This window comes from Toxotes jaculatrix, chromosome 19, assembly GCF_017976425.1.
Source record: "Toxotes jaculatrix isolate fToxJac2 chromosome 19, fToxJac2.pri, whole genome shotgun sequence".
In the NCBI taxonomy this organism is placed as follows: Eukaryota; Metazoa; Chordata; class Actinopteri; family Toxotidae; genus Toxotes; species Toxotes jaculatrix.
The window spans coordinates 16,980,655-17,004,386 of NC_054412.1; the positions used below are offsets into that span (position 1 = coordinate 16,980,655).

The 23,732-nt window shown below is 40.4% G+C and overlaps 1 long non-coding RNA gene across 1 annotated transcript; it reads right to left on the reverse strand.

Moving 5' to 3' along the window:
- Positions 1-17,759: 17,759 nt before the first annotated feature.
- LOC121199719 lies at positions 17,760-22,456 on the reverse strand. Its single transcript, XR_005896460.1, has 3 exons — positions 22,352-22,456; positions 20,855-20,961; positions 17,760-20,276 (listed from the first exon to the last, which is right to left on the reverse strand). It is a non-coding gene; the product is annotated as an uncharacterized LOC121199719 (long non-coding RNA).
- Positions 22,457-23,732: the final 1,276 nt, after the last annotated feature.

Consider the following 23,732-nt stretch of genomic DNA (forward strand, 5'->3'; position numbering starts at 1 on the left):
CAACATACATCATAAAGAATCAGGTCACTATCAAGGAAACTAAACTCTTAAAACAGTCTCAGCAGTGCAGAGATATTTCTTTCCAAAGTCTGTGAGCGAGCCTCGCTCTTCTAACCGATCAGAGAAGGCCAAAGTCAATTCATACATAAACGCACTTAGCTACTGCTCCTCTTCACGCTAGTATTAACTGCTGGAAGACATCACAATGTCTGGCTCACTGGCTATCAAGCTCCTGATTCCTGCATTAGCTGAGACAGCGTACACGATGTGGATGTAGGTGAAGGCCTGGATGGAACTTAACAGTGCAAGGAGAAGGAAGCGTGGGAAGAGTGGAGTGGTTTGTTTTCGGTTCTCGTGCTGGTGCGATCTTGATTTCCAGAACTTGCATAATGTTGCTTTAAACCCAACACATACAATTTTCACACTCCTGGTTCAGTATTTTCAAAGGTGCTTCCTCGTGAAAAGACGTGTACTGCTCATGTCTGTTCCTGGAAGGTTCAGAGGGGCTGCCTGTTCTACCAACTTGGTTTAATTACATGAAATGAGAAGCCAGTGAGAGCTTGTTAAGCCTCTCTGATTGTTCTCCTCCAGAGCCCTTCGCCTATCGCTCCCCTGACAATGACACTGCCCAGCATCACACCAGCTCAATTACCCATGAAATATTCTCCCACACACGTCCTCTGATGACGCATTATGTTGAGAATGACTCTCTGGTTGTGCTTTTGAGCTACGCACGAAGATCCCGGGATGTGGAAAGGCTGTGTACAAAAGGTCCCATCTCATTTTCGCCTTGTTTTTGTCCTTAATTAGGCGGCTGATGGTGAGTTGTTTGTTGGCTCTTTTTTGGTCTGTTTCACTCTCCTTCCTCGGAGCAGATTGGTGTGCCTCTGGTCACGGTTGCCATGACAACAGCAGGGACACCGGCAACTGTTGGGAAGTTTTCTTGTCATGGTATAGATTGGCCCTATTGTTCTATTTTTAGCGGGAGAGGGATTTTAAGGGTTTTGGTTGCTCAACAACATAAACACGAGCCAAAAATAAGTTGTGCCTCTGTAAAATGTAGTGGGATGTGATGTGAATGGCATCTGTAGAAATTTGAAGTGATCCAGCTTTTTGTTATTCAGCGCCAGCACCACACTGCAATTGCAGAACTCCAGCCTCATCTTTAATTCATGATTTACCACTTCACAAATGAAACTCTGCTTTTCCAAAATAATCCGGTTCTACAAAAGCCATACATGTATGTGTGCCAACTAAATCTGCTTCCCTGTTTGAATCAAGATATTCCTTAAAAAAAAAAAAAAAAAAAAAAAACGTAGTGAAGTAGCAAACTGTTGTCAGGTGACAAAGGTTTTGCATCATAGGGATACACAGTAACGCCGGTGGCCATCACATAAGGAGCTCCTCTGGAGACTGTGGGTGGTTGTCTGCACTGACATGAGGACTTCACATCCCATTCATCTCCTGGTTGTTCAGTTGCTCGCTCAACTCTGCACAACAGGACCACCAGGCGGGGCCGCTTTGTCGCTGGAACACATGAAAACATCCACGCAGACGGCCACGGGGTCGAAACAACAGCCACATGCAGGGCCGCTTGTTCCGAGGAATAAACAGAAACACTCTGCCGAGGCTCATTATACAAGAACAAATACAGACAAAGCAAACACACACACTGTACTCTCGTTGCTCAACGCGGTCGATCACATCACCGTGGAACAGCATCTGGATTTTACTGTTTTAACGCTGCATGGCCTTAATTGATTCTTAATGAAAATCAGATGAGAACAATGTGCAAAAGCAAACAGGCTGAGGGACTTTTCTGGTCACTTTCTGTCTTTCTCAAACATTCTCTCTCACATACACACGCAATCAAACAGACACCACATGTGAAAATATACTTTATGGCAGACTTTAGTGATTACCTATATTTTTGGAAGAATTTCAAAGAGGCATCACTATATGTGTTTTTGTTCGTCTCTGTCTAAACTTGATAAGCAGTTGGAAAGCTCAGCGTGTAGAGGAACGTATATGTGGGGATGCAGTCACAGTGGGTGATTTCTGGATCTCAACGCCCGAGCGAGAGGAGAAAATCACTCTAAAATAACTCTGAGTGAAAGACTGGGCAGGGTCATCCAAGTGGCAAGCACCACAGCTGAGTGTCTGAGCCAAATATGAAAGTAACTTGAAGCTGTACTCACCAACATTTTCGTATTAACAATGGATGAAATGACGTGTGTAATGTGAAAGGGGGTCGGCGGTGGAGGTGAATCCACAGAACACTGTCATCTAACTCGGCAGATGCCCTCAGAGCTTTTTAGCCTTCTCTTTTTTCCTCATTGTTTTCATTTTCAGGGCTGTGAACTCGGCTCCCATCAGCCCTGTTTTTGAGCAGCAGCTGTTTTAGCAGAAAAACTGTCCACTACCCAAACAAACACCAAACAACACAGGGAAATACAGCAAGTAGCTGGTGAATATAGTGAAGCCTTTAGCAGCTAAAGAATTGGATATTTCCCTTAAGGAGTTGGTGAAGACTGCAAAAGTAAGAGTATGTCGCTCTGTGTGTGTAGGTGAACAGTTATTTGCCAAAACGTTCGATATGACAGTTTATACAGTGATAATAGATACATAATATGTCAATCTTGTTCATATGCGGAGTTCCTCTGTCCCCAAATGTCCAGAAAATGAATTAACACTGCTTTAAAATGCAGTTCCATTAAACGCTACTTTAACTGGCTGCAAAACAACAAGACTGTTGTAGAGACTGGGAAAATCCCGTCTTTCTCTCCAGGAAACCTTTTTTCTGAGGTTTGACCTGCAGTAGTTTGCTTTCATTCTTTTAATGTGTGTCATGGAGGCTGTTGTGCAAATGACTGTTCAGACAAAGAGGCATCAAGGCTTAGACCTGCATTAGTTGGTTTTTGTGACCACTTGGGTGCAAAAAGCTGTAAATACAGCACTGACATGCAGACGTGACCAAAATTATGAGTACTCTGCCACATCACCTCCATGGAAACTGATTTTCTCTGAAATAAGCTGACACTGACTAAAGGAATTGGCATCTACTATTCCATATCTAACAGAACAGACACGCTGCTTTTGATGTAACATATTATTTTAAATAATACAACAGATGAAAATGGCGTGAACAAAAATATTGGGACCCTTAACCTAATATTTTGTAGCACACCCTATTGAGGCAATCGCTGCAATCAAGCGCTTTTGTAGCTCTTAATGAGACGTCTACACTTCCCAGCTGGTAGTCTGTCCCACTCTACTTGAGCAAACTGCTCCAGTTCTCTCTGTTTGACTGGTACCCATTCCCCAACACCTCTTTACATAGATTTTCAGTAGTATGAAGATCAGGACTCATAGCAGGCCACTTCAGACCGTTCTGATGTTTTCTTCTTATCCATGCAAACTCCAGTCAGTTTTTTATGTTTATCATTCAAAAGTGGGATCTTCCTGCGTCTTCGTCCATGCGTCTTCTTCTTTCACTCAGAAAGGAACGTATGGTACAACCAGACACTGTTGTGCCTTGATCCTAGAGGTCAGCTTGTATCTGTTTTGAATTTTTACTTGGTTCTTTTCCCACCTTTTGAACTAACTCTCTAACAACATCAGCTGTGGTCACAGGAACATCAAACTGCTCGGAGACGCTCTCGTAGCCTTTACCTTGACCAAATTTTCTTCCTTATCTCCTCGGACATCTTTCTTCTTTTCTTCCTCTTGTCCATGTTCAGTGCGGCGCACATGATACCAGACAGCACAATGAGTACTGTTCTCCATTGAAATAAGCTGATTATAACATTGAAAACACCTGTGATACTCCTGATAATAGTGTGCTTGAAGTATCACTATAATTCACTTATTTAACATCATTTCCAAGGGTTACCAATGATTTTGTCCAGGCCATTTTAGAAGACTCAAACAGCTGTAGGTTTATCAAACCTTTTTGCTGCCAGCTGCCTAGAGGCGGGGTTGAGAGCAATGAGAGACAACCAAAACAGTAAAGCTGTAGGTTCTAAAACCAAAACAATGAGCTGAAAGCTGCTAAAACTTTGTATAGAGCTAAGAGGAACTCTAATTCTCTGTAGGTTTGTCATTTGATCCATTGTTAATATAAAAATCCTGATTAGTGCAGCTTTAAAAGGAAAAAAAGTTTTAGGTTGTGTTTGCTTCAGTTAACAGGAGTCTCTGCTTTGATTGTTGCTGTTTTTGAATTCTGGCTTTAAGTTCCAAACAGAAAGCAGTGGCAGAGTGGGAGCGAAGGACAAAAAAATCAGAACTGTGTGATTCAAAGCCAAAATCTAGAATGCAACTCAAGTCGGCAAAGCCAAATTTGGAGGATGTGAAAAGCAGGCAACCCAGAAGGTCAAATCTTTGCTCAAACTGCTAAAATGACATCTATTACCAGGGATCTGGAACATATTACCTGTTCTGCTCCAGGAAATCAACTTGTTTTAGCCATAGATTGGTTTCCGCTGTGTTTCCGGGCTATCAGGTCCATCAGATCCAAACTTTCAGTAACCTCTGCTTTGTCATGGAAACTATCAAAGACCTCATCATTAAAACCAGGTTTTTGTTCATGTGGAGTGATGCAAGAACATTAGATTTAGTCCGTGTAAGTGGATAAGAATTGTATTTATATCTGCAGTGATGAAATTCAATCGTTTGGCTCAAATCAGGAGCTCTAACTCTCGTCTAAGGGAGAGGAGGGTGAGCGTGTGGTGCTTTGTTTGCTTTGATGATCACATTTCTCCCAGATATAAATATGAATCTATCTCGAAAAGTGTAATTGAAAGTGAGCACAAGCATTTGAACCGTACCACCGGTCTCACTCTGCCACACTAATAAGCTACAATTCAGCTTTGATGTGGAAGTGTGTCACCTCCTGAGGAGAGGAGCAGAGGGAGGGACTCTCCACTCTCTCGGTTTTTTATCTCTCCACAGACAGACATCATCAGCGTATCTGTGAGATCTGAAGTGGGATACACACACACACACACACACACACACACACACACACACACACACACACACACACACACACACACACACACACACAGAGTTCTGTACATGAAATTATTAATCACCATAATAAGGAATTATCAACAGTGCCCACAAACTGGCACAAAAGTGTCAGCTCTGACTGTGGCTAAAGGAGAGGTAACCTTTCCGTAATTAATTGATTGCAGATATGCCACACGAGACACACACCTTTCATGACAAATTGCCAAGCATTAGGTGAAGAACAGTAATGTGAAGATATTAAAGTCATCAAGGCAAATTCAGTTTTCATCCCCCCCGACAATGTTCCTCTCATCTGACATCTCCGTCTGCCTGTCAGTCAGTCTTTCCACCCCCCTCCCTCCTCAGCACTCCCCCTCATTAACACACCTTTCAACTGCAACATATAGATGACATTTAAATATAAATCACGAGCATTAACATTTATAAACATGAGGGTTTTATGATGGCTCGGTAATGACGTGTTATAAAATCCCAGGGCCATGGTTCAGAGTGCCAGCGAACACATAAACCGCCAAGAGCACTTTAACAAGGACACAACACGGCGTTGCTGCACTCTGCCGTCCCACAGAGACCACGTCCGAGACCCAGTGAAGTCCCTGGATAACTGATTTATGGAGCGAGCGCTGCCAGTAACAGACACACACAGAATGGATTGATATGGTGTACGACATCAACATATAAATCTATAATTCACAAAAATATACTGGATAAATAGACCGACATATGTATCCAAAAGTATATGGACACTCCCTTCATGGAGCTGAGAAATTACTTTGAAATGTACTTGACAAAACAATTACTGACTGAAATAGATAAGGACACAAAAGGGCCATCCACATACTTTTGTCTACCTTGGATAGATAGATAGATAGATAGATAGATAGATAGATAGATAGATAGATAGATAGATAGATAGATAGATAGATAGATAGATAGATAGATAGATAGATAACAATTTAGTACTTTAATGGATAAGTGGTGTAAGAAAGGATCGAAGAGTAGAAAAACAACACCAATGAAGTGCAGTTTGAATGATGCTTGTGCAAGGAAAGCCATTAAGCAGTGGGTCAATAGTGGAGGACAAGCAGGCTGAGTATTAAACTGATCATGACATCAAGCTAAAGGCAGACAAGGCCTCTGAAGACTTCCTTTTGGCAGCACTTTATTCATCTGCAGCAGAGCCTTTTCATTAAGCACTGGACATAATAGATGATCCATTGATTGTCTCTCTCTCTCTCTCTGTCTCCATGTCACTCTGTCTCTACCCGAGTTTCTCCGCTGTCAAGAAGTCTGCAACAATTCAGAGTTTTTGACAGTAGCGAGCAATCAAAAACAAACATTCATCTTGATTATAGTCCTCTCTAAGCCACGGGAACAAGATCGGTTTTGTCCATTCATCATGTCACTGCCTCGCTTAGGAGGAGCTGGGCTCAACGGCAGCGCTGCACAAGGCAGCAGCTCTTTTTAAAAACAAACACGATTCAGATTATTTCATTCACAGTGAATCGGGAAAGACTAAAATTCGGTTCAGGTAAGAGGAGAGAGGCGATGAAATTGTGCTCAGAGGCAGTTTGTCAGTGATGATGCTAACCTGACACTGACTTTTCCTACATTTCTACTGAATCTCAAGACAAGACGGAGCTGTTTTTTTTTCATTGTGTTGTGTCTGCAGGGTCAAAGCTGCATTCACTGACGAGTGCTGAGGGTCAAATCAGCAGAAGCAGTATGTTACAGCTCTGCATCTCGATCTGCTGTGCCTCAGGACACAATAATACACTTGTAATACAACAGTTTACTGCAGGTGCAGAGTGAAGCAGGTCTTTATGATTATTTTACCTGTTGACACTGTATAACAGTCACTGGAGGGCAGAGTGTTGACAGAATGTTGAAGACGCAACCTAACCTCATCTTACAGGTTTCTATGGGGACGTGTTGATGCCTGGATTTGGGTTTAGCCTGACAACACAGAGTGGAGCTGAGGCGAGGCAAGGAAGCTGCATCCACCACGGCTTAACGTGGTAGGCTATCAGTAAAGCACACGTAAATTATTGACACAAATAATGTCAACTACCTTTGTATGTTGACAGAAGATGGAGGTTTTTGACTGGTATCTCCACGGAGGCAAACATTTCTGGAGCCAGGATCTAGCAGCTCTTAGTGTTACAGCACCATGATCCACTTCCACACTGAATTCAGTGTTTCGCTACACAGTGTTTTTAATGCAGACTAATGCTGAAGTGCTGAAAGGAATGGTTTGACATTTTGGGAAATTTGCTGTTTTGCTGAGAGTTAGATCCATCTGTGACTGGTCCTCCAGTGTTTCCATTTTATCTGTGTGTCGAGTAATTAGCATTATGTTCATTATCAATACATCAGATAATATTCTTTTAACAACTGATTGATGGTTCAGTCTATAAAATGTCAGAAATGGTCCAAAGCAACACACATTACTTCTTTCATGTGAGTTTACCATCATAGAAAACAGGGGAAACTGGCAAATAACATCTGAGTAGCTGGTGCCAGTGAATATTTGCCACTTTTGTTGAAAAAATATTTATCAGTCATTATCAGATATATCAAAGTCGCTGCCAATTAATTTTTTGTTATTCGTCTATTCAATTAACCAGCTGAACACATCTCTACAGTGGCTGTTTAGTTTCTCGGTGCCTGGGGAAATAATTAAACTGCCATGTACTGTGGGGGCCTAGCAGAGGCCAAACAACAAATTTTTGCCCCGGGGCCTCCTAGAATGTTATTCCAGCCATGCCTCCAACCCGATAGAAGGGAGATTTAATTTCATTTCTGTTGCACATAGCATGGAAAATCTGCACAAAAAAAAAAAAAAATTATCAACAGAAATCTCTCACCGGGAACACACTGTCAACAGTATGTTCAAGAAAGCGTATCAACTCATTTCCCAAAATGTCAAATGATTTCTATAAACAAATAACTTTGTGACTAAGTACTTCTATCAAAAGTTTTACCAGCAATCGTCATTGTAATACACTGAGTAACAAAATAAAGTAAACCCAATTAATAATTAGTCCATAACAAGACACGTTCATCCTAAGCAACAGAATAGTATTTCAGATCAGTAAATAATTAGCAATCGTGATATATGTAAGTCCTGATTCATAAGTCATGATGTATGAATCAAGATCATTAGGCTATAATAATAAGCATACCGTGTATGCAATAACTTGCAAACCTACTGCTAGGAACTGGTTCTTTAACACAGCATTTCTCATTAACCAACATCTGTCTACACATTAACACCTTTCTTATATTTAACTGCAAATCAGGTGTGAAATGGCATATAACTAATAATTAATCATAACTTGTTATATACATGGTAGCTACTTCTTTTGTGTCTCGTCGCGTAAAGTGGTGCATCATACTGAGCTGTTAGTGGAAATGTTTCACGACTTTAAGACCGTTTTACTATTTTATGTTCCATCATCCTGCCAAGCTTTTCGTTCAAAGTAGCAGCATTAGCTCATGAATAACACAACCCAGAGACAACAGTGGTTTTAAGAAACATATGATGCAATAGCGCACAGACTAGAAAAATAGCAGCATGGAAATATTACCACAGTATATAGGCATATGTTAATACAAAGGAAGTAAAATTAATTATTAATTAGGTGCCATTATCCCCAATTCAAAAATCTCAGACATGTGGGGGACTAATCTTTTGAAATTGGTTCATTAACATACTTTCTTCCAGTTTTTTCTGAAGTAAATTGTAATTATCTGCTACATAGTTCTTGACTCAGAGCAAATACTTGTTAACTGTTAATTAGAAGTTTCCTGAAAACTGTGAACTTTTTCCCACAGTGCATCCTGCTGTTTTGTGTGTTATTAACAGGATCTTAATTGGACGACAGCCATTTTCTCACTGTTTTCCATCGGTGCTCGATGCTTCTAATGCGCTTGTTTCTGCTCCTGTTTCAACTCCATCTTATTCTCTTTAGTGTACTCTCACTAAACAATTTAACAGGAACGTCTCAGCTCTTCAGTCACATCGATGCACATGACAGCACTCCTGGGAGGGTGAGTTTATTTGGGCTGCTTATGTCAACACCTGCTGTGTATCTTTTATGATTCTGTAAATCTGTACTGATTGCCTCTATCAGACAGGTCGTAGGTGGCGAAGTGGTTTATATATGTGTGTGTGCGCGCGAATGTCCCCTTACAGGTCCACAGCAATTTCACCACACATTAGAAGTGATGGATACACCGCACACTGCCACACACCTCAGAGCTGCAGGTGTAAAGAAAGAAAAAAAAACAGTCAACACATGCATCAAGAACCCAGCGAGAGCAGCATGTTTCTGTCGTGTTGATGTGATATGACAGGGGAACAATAATGAAACGAAACTGCTGTCTTACCACTGACCTGGATTGATACATTACAACTGTGATACAGAGGCAGTCAATGCTCCAGCACAGCAGGTTCTCGGTTGAAACGCGTTACGTCTAATCCCATTTGTCAACAGCAAAGACGCACTTAGATTTTAGGGTGATGGTGTCGAACAGCACGTTCAAACATCAAGATGACGGGATGGCTTCACACACATCGACGGTTTGCGTGTGTGGGCACAGACCCATAGGTCAGCTCAGTTAGTGAGTGATGTGCTTTGGACTGTCAGCGTGAGTTACTGTAATAAGAGATCACAACCAAATGCCCTGTGAATACAAACATTTTTAGTTTCTTGTGAAGTTTATCCCCTTTCTGCCACAGAGGCCTCAACATAAAAAAGTGATCTCACTGTACATCTCTACTTTCTGTGGCAAGGCAGAAATAAATAATAAACATGATCGCTTTTCTTATTGTTTGTCTTTGACGCAGGAGCAGCCTCCTTCTGTCGACCCAGCTCTTTGCCTCGTTCTCTTGGTTGGCTTTGATGCACATTTAACGAGGTTATAACCAGACAGTCTGCTGTATATTCAGTGGTTTTTATTATTGATGCATGTATAATGAAGAACCTCTGGGTTCTGTCATCTTGACTGATTACAATGCCAAAACGTGTGTGAAGAAACATTTTAGTCCCCACTCTTAATACACTTAATCCACTTAATCACTCACTATTACAGAATTTTAATCTTGGATCTTTGGTCAAGATTTTTGTAAATAAGCAAATTTAACTCACTGTTGTTACAAAAATAAATTACGAGCTCATCAGTAGTAGTAGGCCATAGTTTTTCCTCCAAAAACAGATTAAAGCTTTGGGTTTTTGCTTTTTTTGGCACCTGTTTCCACTGTCTAAGTCCATGGATAAAAATAAAAAGTAATTGGCTTTCTCTTTTTTTGGTAGATTCCTCCTTTAATGTGTTTTCTATGGCTGAGACTGTGGTGCGACCCGCACACAGATGATAACAGGTGATGGGAGAGAGAGCCTTTCCATGACCTTCCGAGGTTCAACTCGTTTGACTTTGATGTGTAAAGTAGACCAATGAATGGAGGAGCGGCTGGGCTTTAATTCTGGTCTAAATTACAAACTCAAATGAGTAGAGCATTGAGAGAACAATGACAAGCAGCAAGGACCCCTTGCTCTGTTCCTGTGACACAACAGTGCCACCTGCTGGTGTCTGTGTGATTATGTATGTTATCCTGCTGAGTAAAGTTAAGTTATACTTCTCCTTTTCCACAGTGTTTCTTATGTGTGTGCTTAGTGCTTAATTTGTGTCTCTACACTAAAATACACCCTACAGATATATTTAGAAACATATAAAATTCCCTTACTGTAATTAGTAGTGTTTCTGGTGTTTTTTTCCACAAAAAAATTAAATCAATTCTTTTTTTTTAAATCTCATTTTATCTTTCTCCTTCATTGAAAAATCCATAATCTAATATTATGAGATTATTTTATATTTTCCTGAAATCTCTGGAGGTTTCAAGCTTCCACATCACACTCAGGTAAACTGGACAAGTCTCTTCCAAAACAGTGCTGTCACAAAATCCTGATCCTACCTACACATCTTAAACTGAACGCGAGCAGAGACACTTCCCACCTTCAGCAGATGGATGTGAAAACAGCCTTCTAGTGTCAAACTCTGCACTGTGACGCACAAACATCCAAGTGAAGTGACAATAAGCACTTTAAGATTTTTACATAATCAAACCTTATTTTTGATACAATTTATCATCTGCAATAGCCATTCAATGTATTTCCATTCAGTAAAGCCAGCGAAAAACAATCCACATGTAAATAAAACAACTTTGAAGTTACCAGGAGTCACATTTCTCCATGTTTTTGATAGAGGCTAGCTGCTTCCCCACACCTTCAGCTCCTATGCCAAGCTATCATGTACTATCCCAATTTCTCTACTAAACTTTTATCAACCCATTTAACTCCCATTCCATTTAATATAGTAAGTAGTCATAATAATCTATAACAATCTAGGTTTTTTAATGTAACTGATCTATTACTATTTGCTCCTGTGCTTCATTTCGTTGAACCAACAACAAAAGTTTAGCTTATTCAAACTGATTTATGCCTCATGGTCTAGACTTTGCTGGGGTCCAAATGAGAGCCCTCCTGTTTTTGAGTGTATTTCCCACAATGCTACGATATTTATATACTGTATATAAATTGGCACATTTAGAACATAGTGTTGAGGACTACACTGACCATTTGATCTCATATTTAAAGGAACAGTCTACAATTCCTCTGATTTGTTTCAAAATAAAAGTCTCTGCATTCACACTGAAAAGTCTGATGTGAATGAAATCATAGACTTATACAAAGAATCAAATATAAAACCTTCATTTTCAACCACTGCTGTCTCTGTCTGGTTCTGTCTCTTTATCCCTGTTAGTCTCCTGAAATAAACTTAACATGTAGTGTTGGAATCACTGCATCTTTTCACCAGTGAATTAATGATAGCAGTTACATGGACACACTACCACATAAAACATAAACTGAAAACAAGCACAATTTTGACCTATAGTTACCTATAGTCCATTACATTAAGATACTTACACTGTCACATTTCACTTTCTTACCTGATCATCTGTATCTCCAGAGCACGTCCTTGTCTGTCCACTGCTTTCAGCACGTCTCTCTCTCTTCCTGTCTCTCTGAGATGCCTGTATTGTGACCAGATACCATTATTTTACCAGAGGAACAGTGACTGACCTTGATGATCATTTTAATTTGAATGTTCTGCTTGTATCACTAGTTTCATTTACTGAAATATCATCACATTGTTTAGCTAGCTATACAGTAAGTGTATAAAGAACAGTGTAGAATGTACAGTAGTCAGGGGTGGAAGAAGTATTCAGAGCCTTTACTGACAAAAGTATCAATACAGAAAAGTAAAAATATTCCATCACAAGAAAAATTAATTCAAGAAAAATCACATAAGTATTAGCAGCAACATGTAGTTAAAGTATTAAAGTAAAGGTAGTGTTTTGGTCTCTGACTGATATATTATTATACATGACATGATTAGATGATTAATACTGAAGCATCAGTGTGTCAGCAGCATGTTACTGTTGTAGCTGCTGCAGGTGGAGCTGGTTTGAACTACTTCATTTACAGTTTCATAAATAGGGACATCAGATAAACCTGATTAATGGGAAAGGAAAGAAGAAAAATAAAGTTTTGATTCACTGATGTGGTTTCAGTTTTTGGACTGTTTCTCTAATCTCAGATTTTTGGTGAGATGTTGGATCATTAGAACACTTATTTAAATGAAACCATAGAGGGACAAATCACTGTTTGGTGGAGCTGTAACAACTCACAGACATCTGTAATGTGACCCTGACAACACACTGTTAGAAGACAAAAAGGTTGGAAACCTCTGGTTCAATCTTTAACAGTGTGCTGTATTTTTAGACCTTGTTATATATTGTGTAAAATCTTGTCATCAAAGTAACAATTACTAAAGCTGTCAAATGAATGTAGCGGAGTAGAAAGTACAATATTTCCCTCTGAAATGTGGTGGAGTAGAAGTATAAATTAGCATAAAATGGAAATACTCAGTTATTTTCCACCACTGACAGTAGTCAGTTACCTGACACCTTAACAATTCCCTTTATTTACTCAGCTAATGTTACCTGTTCAGGTGTATAGTAACGTGCTGCCTGTCGGTCCTTCTTTCTCCGTTTCTCAGTCGTTACTTTCTCCATTTGTTCACCTCCACTGACTGACCGGATTAAAAACCCGTTAAATTAACAACACAGAACAAAAGGACGCGCTAGAGTAGATAACGAGTTGCGTGTGCTGGCTAGCCATGTTAGCTAACCATGGGCGCAACCACGTGTGGAATTAAAAGGGGGAGTCACACGCCTGTGTTTACCTCGGCAAACGGAAATTCATTGAAAATAACAAGGAGATGACAAGAGAGGGGTCCGTTGCCTGGGTTCATAAAAGGAGGACATATTGTTATTTCCGCCCCCATGTTGTCTGGGGGCACAGGACCCCACCCCACTCCAAAAAAAAACAACAACAAAAAAAACGCAGTTACGCCCCCCATAGTCCTCTAAATCATGACAGACAAGAAACGAAAACCTTCACATGAACCTGGTCTCATATTCATAAGTTCATCTATAACTGTGAGCCCAGGAAGTAATAAAGAGAAGAATACTGTGTAAGCTGCCAGAGACAGCAACAGCCAACTGCATCTGTATAACTTTATTAGTGCTGTTGCTGGCTTGCCCAAATTGGACTGTTTCTTCATCCATCACTGTTAGGCTACAGTAACAAGGGGGATGCATGAAAAAAAAAACATTATGCAAGCAGAATAAAGTTTCTCCTTTCATTCCCATTCATTAGTCCCCGGATTCTAGATTTTCTCGATTTTTACATATCTTCTTAAATTTATCTTTGAAAGGTACTTGCATATAACATGAGACCCACGTGTTTCACATCAAAATTAGCAGAAAAAATCTCAGTGCTATCTATAATGATTCACCCATTTGTCCTAGAACTCTGTATAAAGAGATGATTTGGCCCTAAAGCTCGATTTTTGAGGTTCTGCAAATTTCTTGTGAAAACATACCTTTACTCATGTGGATGAATTGTTTTGGTACTTGAAAGGGGTTTACCAAGGTCTTAGGTAGTGGAGTAGTTGGGGGGAAAATATTATATATATAGTCTAATGGAATATATGAATAAAATAGTAGATAAAATGCATAACAAATGTCTAAAATGAAAGTTTGTAACATTTTTTGAGCATGGCTGTCACTCTGCTTTCATCAAATGTAATAATGAATAATGACTTCATACGTGCAAATGAAAAAGGGGCAGAAAAAAAGGAGAGAGAAAAAGGAGAAGAAGAAAAAATTGGACATTCATTACAGCGAAGTTCATTGAACGTTCCCATTCCCTCTCTCCTTTCTTCCTCCAGATCACCCACACACAACAATTCACACCTAAGAGGAAAGTCGGGGGTGGAGATACTCTCTCCCATTTCACAGCTCTACACTCTACACTTGCACAGAGATTTCCAGTAATTTGACATTCAGTATAAAATCACACACAAAAAAAAATTCTTTGAAAGATAAAGTCTCCTCTGCACAGAACAGTATGATAAAATAGTCAATGGCCAAAACATATCCATTCATCAATACTATTTGTATGTGGATGTACAAATGCACTAATTACAGCAACAATTGAACCTCGATAATACAGCGCCATAACACATCTGGGCTGTTTTAATCTCAAGAGATATTAATAGAAACATCGAGTGAACGCGTCACCACATTCATCGACCCGCAGGTTCATCGCAAATCAAGCGTCTTCACTGAATCTGGTCCTGTTATGGCTTAAACTGGGACCTGAGTACTAATTTCGTACCATAACATGTAAATGTCCTGGTATGACAATAAAGTTCCTTGATCCTTGATCCTTGATCCTGTTATGTCTGAAAACAAATGGAATGGTGCTGTGGATGCCATTAAGGAAGGCATCTGACTTCTCTGATTGTTATAACTCTTTGTGTTTTAAGTGTGTGTCATCTTCGTCGCTCTCAATCTGATTTCCATCAGGAGTTAATTACTCTGGAGAGTTAGTCTGATTAATTGAGTTCATTTGTGCAGGTGAGAAGAATTTTTGCACCAGACAGTTGCACTGAATGTAAATTCATTCTGCTCTGTAGGGAGCTTACAGTTGGTTTATTAGAATTCCTTTTCTAAAACCAACTGCCTGGTGTGGCCTTTAAATGGTGAACCAAGATACTAAGGTAGCTAGCCAAACACAAAACAAAACTGAGCTGAGAGAGGCTAAAACGCTCCATGGAGCTGAGGGAGCTGCAGAGTGGGTGAGAATTATCTGCAGGTTCATCACCTCGAGTAAAATCTTTCACATAGTAATTTGAATCATTATCAAAATGAAAATGTTGATTATAGCATCGTGTTATCAGATTTGTTTAGAGCCTCAAAATGGCTGCAATGACTTTGTGAATGTCCATATAACCTTACTTTATAACCAAATGACAGAAGTAAAGTACATCTTTCCAGTAGAATTCAGAAAAGCCATAGGTGTGATCACACCATACGACAGCTGACGTGTGAACAAACTGAATTTTTAAGCAGTTCCTCTTTCAGACTGCAGCAGTATGTGCTCTGACTGTCACGCATGTGTCGAATGCTGGAATATACAATGTGTGATGTCAAAAAAAACACCCAGTTATCTCATCAGTTCATTTCTTATGTCTTTTCCCTGCCCCTGTCTGTCAGTCAGTCTCACGGCTGTGAGATGCTGTTTCTCCTCCCGTCACATCCGACAGAGTGAGCCGTGCGAGAGCATCAGACTAAAATAACTGGTGTCGGGACTCGCGCACCCTCAACCTGGCGGTGTATGCATTATAGATGCCCGCTTCACAATGTATCACATCATGTCTTGATTTGTATGCGCACCACACATTTGATCATCTTCAAGCAGGAATAATAACCAAAGCGAAGAGATCTGAGAGATTTTCACTAGTAGAAGAGGGAGCTCAACACTAATGAACACATCTTTGTGCCGAGACTCAGAAACAACATACTACAGTGCAGAATTAACTTTGCCTTTATAAATGAAGTGCAAGAGATACTACTTGCAAGTTGCCTTTACAGTATTTAGCATGTAGAAAATTTTAACGTGCAAAGAGCAATATTTACCGCTGAGCTCTGATGACTCTGACCACCTACACCTTTGTAAATACACACAAGCCATCTGTTTACTCCATAGCACGACTATCAGCCAGGTTGTGTCGTAGCATCCTGAAAGGTAGGTGTGAAGGGAAGCCTCCCAGCATGCACCAGGGCTTCCACGTTATACAATGTGTTCTGCTAGTGTTTCCACACTATCTGCTTTTATACAACAATCTGTTCCATGTAAATAAGGGTCACACAGCGAATGATGTGTGAACAATTGGTGCAGATTATTTCATTAATGCGTTAGTGGCCTCAGTGTAATTGCATAGACTCAACCACTGCAGAGTTGACTTTGTGCCTGTTGTTACCAGTAAACTGCTGCTACTGCTTAAGGTAAAATCTTGTCTCCACTCAGGTTTTCTTACCTGTGAATCAAGTTTACGGTCATGTAATTCTTAACATGTTTTGATCAGTCCGTCTGTTAGTTGTTTATTGTTTACAGGATCCCCATCAGCGTCTGCTGATGCGGTCACTAGTCTTTGTGGGACCAGTGTGTCTGAATGCCCCTCCCCTTACCCCTCCCTTTCCAACTAGTGTTCAGGTTGTCCTTACTGGGCTACTGTAGAGGGTTCATTCTAAACTAATGAAAACACAAGAATTCCATGTTTCTGGTGATTATACACTAAGGGAAATCTAATTATGAATATTATATTCAGTTTCTGCTAACAGATCCCCCTAAAGCCTACAAACTGGTCCAAACCTGTCCCTTGTACAGGAAAAGGGTTTTTCAATGGCATTTGACATTTGCATTGGCCTATGCCTTATCAGCACATACACAGTATCTAGTCCATTTTTCCAGTATTTGGCATATTGAGGTCAATTTCTTCATGCAGTTTATTTCATTGACAATTAGAGTCCGGTTTTCCTTTGGAGGGTTTTGGCTGCAGTCATTATTGTGTACTGGCGTTCTCGCTATCAGCCAAGAGGATTTTAAAGTGGTATTCATCCTGAGCCATGAGTTTGTTTGGTATTTTGCCCAGGTATAATGTGACAAATAGGCAATAAACTGCGGGTACAAAGATGTTCATTATTTCTTTAGCAGTCTCCTGATACTATGACAAAAATAAAGGTCAAGCTCAGAAAATATATCCTGACCCTGTGGATCCCCTTTGAATAGATTTCAATTTTTTAGTCACAAAATAGTGTATTATGTTCTTTCAGCACAACTCTTGAGTTGGTAGTCTCAGTCTGGTTTTCCCAGGTATCATTCCAGTTGTCCTCCTTTTGTTTGATTTCTTTTATTGAAGGAGTCTCTGACCTGGAGCTATCGGAAGAAATAATTTTTTTCAAGGCTGTATGAATTTGAAAGTGTGTAAAGGACTCTACACCATTAACACTAGTTAGAAACTGTATGTCAACCCCTGAGGGCTTGAACTCTGCATTGTACATCACCTATTTCAGTTCCTGCATGCAGGTCTTAAACCATACCTTCAGGACTACCTTGGTCCAGTTATTTGGTTTATCCAGATAGTAATCCTGGTGTAACAAATTACCCAATAAAGACTGTGCTGGTAAATCAGATTGTGTTTATTGCAAATATTTTCCTTTTAGCCGAATAATCACAACATTGTTGCAGCAGTGTATAGAACATAATTTTCCAAATAAACAACAGGCTGAGTCTGGTTTTGACAAGCAGTCAGGATAGTTTGAAAGGTATTTTGTCCGTGATAGTGTGATATGGACGGTGCAAAGCTACGCTCGCAGCTCTGTTTTGAATTAACTGCAACCTTTGTATATCCTCCTTTTTAGCTGCAGACTAGAAATAAGAGCAGTGTTCAAGGTGGATTAGAACTGGTCACGATATAACTGTGTCCATCTTCAACATCTGGTGAGACGAAGAGAGAACTTTCCATGCTGATTCTTATCCTTCTTCCCATTTTTCTCATTGAACTCCAGATACTCAGCACAGCTAAGACAGTAATGCTAACTGAAAATAAGAAGTCTTGCCATAACTTGTTAGCCTGAAGCTTTAATGTTGTGCAAGCACAAGCTACACTAGTAAACAAACACAGAGCAGTGGGAGAAGCAACTTGCTTTGACATGGACACTTATTCCAATCTGATCTGTGTAACAGCAAAATATTCTTACTTAACACAAACCAGACTGAAGCTGGGAACTGGGAATTAGCTGGGAAACTGCCATCGGTGACACAGTAATTATTCCCCCATAATGAAACACCATACCAAGTTTGAGAAAGAATCTGATCCATGATTACAAATAAATATAAAGTTAATGAAGATCTAACATCTGTTAAAATGCAATGTACACTAATAAGAGCTTCCACAATATGTCATTCCCTGCTCAGGATACATGCAGGACACATTTAGTAAAATATAAAATCTCTGAGAGATGGTTTCATCATTCATGTGAGCTTTAATAACCTTGATAAGACATAAATTACAATGCAAAATGTAAAACTGTCTATGCATTTTATAGTAGCCTAAAAATAAATCCTTGTGATTTACTGTGAAAAACTGAAGGTTTAGGGGAGTGAAGGGAAGTGGTGTTCAGTCTGAGGCCACAGTGAGTCAAGAATCAGCACTTCAGAAAGAATGAGTAAAAATATATGAGCTCCTATCGATCAGTCGAGGACTGTACCAGCAGTTGTGCACATGCTAGCTCATATACTACAAATAACACATAGTTTTCATTACAGCTAATCAGTTTGCAAACCATGTTGTGTTTTCTGTTTGGATTTATGTTTATTCAAGGTTGCTGTTGTTTTCCTCTGATTTCTGCACAATATGATACTCTATTGTTATGAGGTAATCGAGCACATGCTTGTCAAATTATTCTGCGCTTTAACTGCATTACTGAACCAAGATAATGTCACTTGATGTTCACTGTGAGAGAAAGTCTCAAGAATCCACTAATTGATTTTCAAGTAGCACTGAAATTAACAGGGAGCAATATTTGACTGGAACAATATGAAAAATACACCCCAAAGATGTAAAGCTGAGCAGCGTGCTTTCAAAAAGAACTAAAAAATGACAAGTGAAAGATTTTTGTAATTATGAGGCTAAAACTGTTATACAGGTCAAATACACAGTGCCAATCAGATAAGAAATGTCAATACAAACCTGTGCAGCTTAGATATTTAATGCAATGCTGCTCAGTCCTCAACAGTACCTGTTTATATTCAGCAGACTGGACAGATTGGAAGTGTTGCAGCCCTCCAATAGGGCTGCCCACTCAGCTTTCTGATTCAGACACTTCTTACTCATGTCCTTCACAGAAGTCAGTATGTGTGTGTGGGCGCTGACAGGGGAGACAAAGTATATGTGCACTGATTGTGTAAACACTTTTGCAGCAACTCCTCTGTTGACAGGTCAAAGGACGAGGAGTTGTGCGAGGCTGATGGCCATCAGGTTACACATCCTCTCTCCGTTGTGTCATTGGCCAAATGAAACTTAACTCTTCACCTGCAGAGATTTAGAATCTAAATGATGCTGACGCGTGTTTTCCTCCAGCTGACTCACAAGATTTGATATATACAGAAAGATGAATATGTATCTCAGCAACGGTTAAAACAGACTGATGTCCAAATATGGGCATGGCATCAGTCAGGTAACTATTAAAGCTACTTCCCTGCTTCAGGCTTTGAGTCTGTGTTTGGGTCTTTCCTACCTGTGCTGTTCTCATTAAAAGTGACAGGAAATATGAGATTTGAGAAAATGATAACCCACCAATTCTTTAATCATACTTACATGTATTTTAATATATGTATTGTGTATTTGATGTTATGTCGTCGAGTTGCTTCCATTAAAAACTCACCTGCAAAGAAAAACACACACAAACAAGTACATGTACAGATACTACATTATCAGTATGATGGGGAACAAGTGAAGGATTTTGATAATGACAGGATCCTCATGATGAAGTCTATGATCATGATTCCCATTTTTCTAGCGTGTGCCTTTACATGGCTGTGAGGTTGTTGATCTTGCCCATGAAGAAGATGCTCCCAGTGGAGCTCTCCAAGAGGGGCCTGTCAATTTTGACAGATGGTGGCAAAACGAAGTATATTACCTCCACGACGGTGGTGGCTGCCGCATCTGTTCCCCATCTCAGTGACACGCAGCGCAGCCTTGTGGGATGCCTGGTGAGGAGCCAGAGTCTAGAGTGAAACACACTGTCTAGGAAAACTGTAGAAGCCAAAGGGTCTTTTTTTCAGCAGGGAGGCATCAGAGATGGAAAACATTGGCAAGAACACATCCACAGAAACAACACAGAACATTACCAGTGTCAATATAAATATATAAACTGAAATATACAGTTAAATTACAGCTTGTCTATTTGAGTTAAACTGTGAGAATCAACACAATATTTGTAGTTTCAAGTAAATCAAATACTACAGTCATTGTTTTCTCAGTCACTGGTTCATCCAGGTTATATTGATCTATTCACTGATTATTCTGTGTTACCTCTCCTGATCCCAACATACACCAAGGCATTCTGTTTGAATAAGTGAAGGGTTTTCCTCCACTGCCCTGCGTGAGACAGCAGAGATGAGGAGATGACAGTAACGTAGAGACTATAGGTCAGTGTTGCAGCATGCTCTTCAATCATCATACTTCATGTTACATTCAATATCTCTTTAACTGGTTTATTTGGTGAGTTTTGGTCCAACAAACTACAAACTACACAACTAGACCTTGACATGAACTTGTTTCTTACCTTTAGAGTAGGCATAGTTAATAAGCACGATGGCCTGGTCAGGGTCCAGGTCCTGTATCATATTCTTGAACCCAGCAGGAGATGCAAAGCCCGACCCAGCTTACAAGCTAGACAAAGAACAGACAGACATACATTAGGTCGCTTCCCTGTGCGATCATCAAGAGAGCCTGACATCTGGGCAAAGTTAGCTATGGGATAGAGGCTAAATCATTTTTATTTTAAGGTTTCCCCTGTCTCTCTGTATAAGAACAGGAAGTTTACAAACTCCATGAGAACAAACAGAAACCTGAACCTTTTCTCTGCTTGTGTTACACTTCAGCTCTGCTGCTTGTTTTGTGCTGCTGATCCTCTAAAAGTGGGGCAGCAGCTGTGAGACTGCCGCTCTTAGTTTATTTTCAGTGTCCAGCTTTGACCTGTGTTTTGTGTTGATTAAGGCAGCAGTAGAAAAACCTGTCTCACACAGGTAGGATGTGGCCAGAGGTAAGAGTGCAGCCAGGACTCCCTGGCCCAGCAGTGGGTAGTCCTTTTCCACTCCAATCCAAAACGCAGCCAAGGTCTTGAACTTAAATTGCAGCCTCACTTTTGAATAAGAGGTCAGATCAATGCTGTGCTGAAGTAGTCAGCTGATGCTGCACTGAAGGGGTCTCGCATCTAGTTATATTTTTCTGTATCCTGCACTGGGAAATATGGGTAGATGTATGAGTTTTCATACCCAGGATCACCGTGTTCTGCAGCTTGTACAATCTCAGGCTCTCAAACGAATCTGTATGTCATCCTTTCGCTTCTCCCACATCTTCACTTTTCTTGTTATTGATGGGATTTTATCTGGAAGCAGTGCAAGGTGTGTGATGGCGTCCTGCATCTGCAGAAAATTATAGTTTCTGAAACTGGTCACTGACTTATGAAAGTTTCATGAGGAAGTTGTTATCATTTAACTTGTGGGCAAGTTCATTCACCTCTTCCTCCAAGAAGATTCAGCTCTCATCCTGCAATTCAAACACCCTGGATAGTACCTTCCCACGCGACAGCCATCAGGACTCGCTGTGAAACGAAACAGCTGTGCGATCAGATCCCATTTCTTCACGCAGTGTGGAGAAAATCGGGGCTTTGACCAGTCTTTTTTTTATGTAGTTTACTGTGGCAATGATGCCTGCCATTACATTGTCAGTTTTCTGAATGCCAGCTCCTCTCTGCATATGCACCTCACAGTAGTGCTGTTTGACAGTTTGATGGCTGCTGCAGTCTACTTTGTAGGAAGGGAGTTGAATATTTAAATTCCAGGTTCCACTTCCACAAACTGCATTCAGACTTTCAGATGCCTCGCCAGGTTGAAATGACTGATGGAAATAAATGTGTGACTGCAAACAGACTAACATTTCTGTTCATGTCTCTACAGTTCGTGAATGAGGCAAAAATGAGCTAATGTACCAAAGCTACTAAAACCTACTAAAGTGTAAACATATGAAAACATCTGTTTCCCTAGTGTGTGCCTCCTACATAGCTGTGGGAGCAGTGATGTTGTCCATGAGAAGGACGCTCCTGGTGGAGACCAGTAAGGGTCTCTTGAGTTCCGTGGATTCAGGCGTTGTGTCTCAGCACAGCCTTTTGTAAGAGAGCGTCTCATTAGAAACACTGGCATTCAGACTTCTGTAGAGGGCAAAGGCAAAGTCAGCGTTAGGAGAGGACAGCTGGTGGCAGCCCAGCTCTCCCTCTTGGTGGTGGTGGTCTGCCCAGGCTACAGTGAGCAGCAGAGCTGCAAAAGCACAACCAGCAAAGATACCGTGTCTTTTTACAGCCTGTGCGCACGAAAAGAAAAACCCAGAGGAAGTCAGCAGTTAGTAGGAAGTTAGTAACCACTACTGAAAACAAAATTAATCACAAAGAGAAAGAAATTACAAGACTTATCTTAGGAAATGTTAAATAATGTAGTGAATGGAAGGAATAAAGCAGACAGCAGTGGCTCAGTGCCTTTTAAATAAGACGCAGAGATGATATCATCTTCCATCTGAACAGCATTACACTCCCATCCTATCACATATTTGGTCCCCACATATTCCAAGCTTCATTTCTAAATGTAATTCATTCCAAATGTCACATACTTGATGAAATCAAAGTTCTCAAAAATCATAGAAAACATTTAGGATATGTTAATACAGAGCCATGCTTACCATGAGTGTCTCTCTGTGCTACAGTTCAGCAGAAACTACATCATTATATTCAGCACATAGAAGAGGGTCAGCTGACAGCTCTATTCAAAATTAACAAGGATCAGACACTTTTTTTTTGTCCTATTCCAAGTGATTTCTGGCAAGACAATCTTTACCGATGTAACACAGCTCACTAAACACAACACGAGGTGGGGATTTTCAGTCTAAAACTGTGTTAGAAACACAAAAAAAATCTCTTAAGCAAGGAAACTCAGCTGCAGCTTTGGCAGAGGGACTACAACAGACTGCCCAGTGTGAAATGAAGAACTGATGCATCTTTGTTTTTGTTTTCATGGAAACATGGCCACACAGTAACATTCCTGACACGGCCATCGAGCCACCAAAACATCAGGGAATCATTGCTGTCCAATAAGACCTGAGGCGGTGGATCTGTGTGTCTAAATCCACAAGGAATAGTGTATGAATGCTGTGGTTGGTGTCCAAAGACTGCTCTCCACTGGTGGAGTTTATGCTCATAAAGAGCCAGTCATGCTGTCTGCTCAGGGAGTTCACCACTGTTGTCATGTAGCTGTCTACCTGCCCTCGAGCGCTGATGCAACAAGAACACTGCAAGAGCCGCACGGCGACATCAGAGATCAACAAACACAAGCACAGTGTGATGGATGTTTCATCTTTGCTGGTGACTGCAATCATGAAAATTTCAAGTCTGT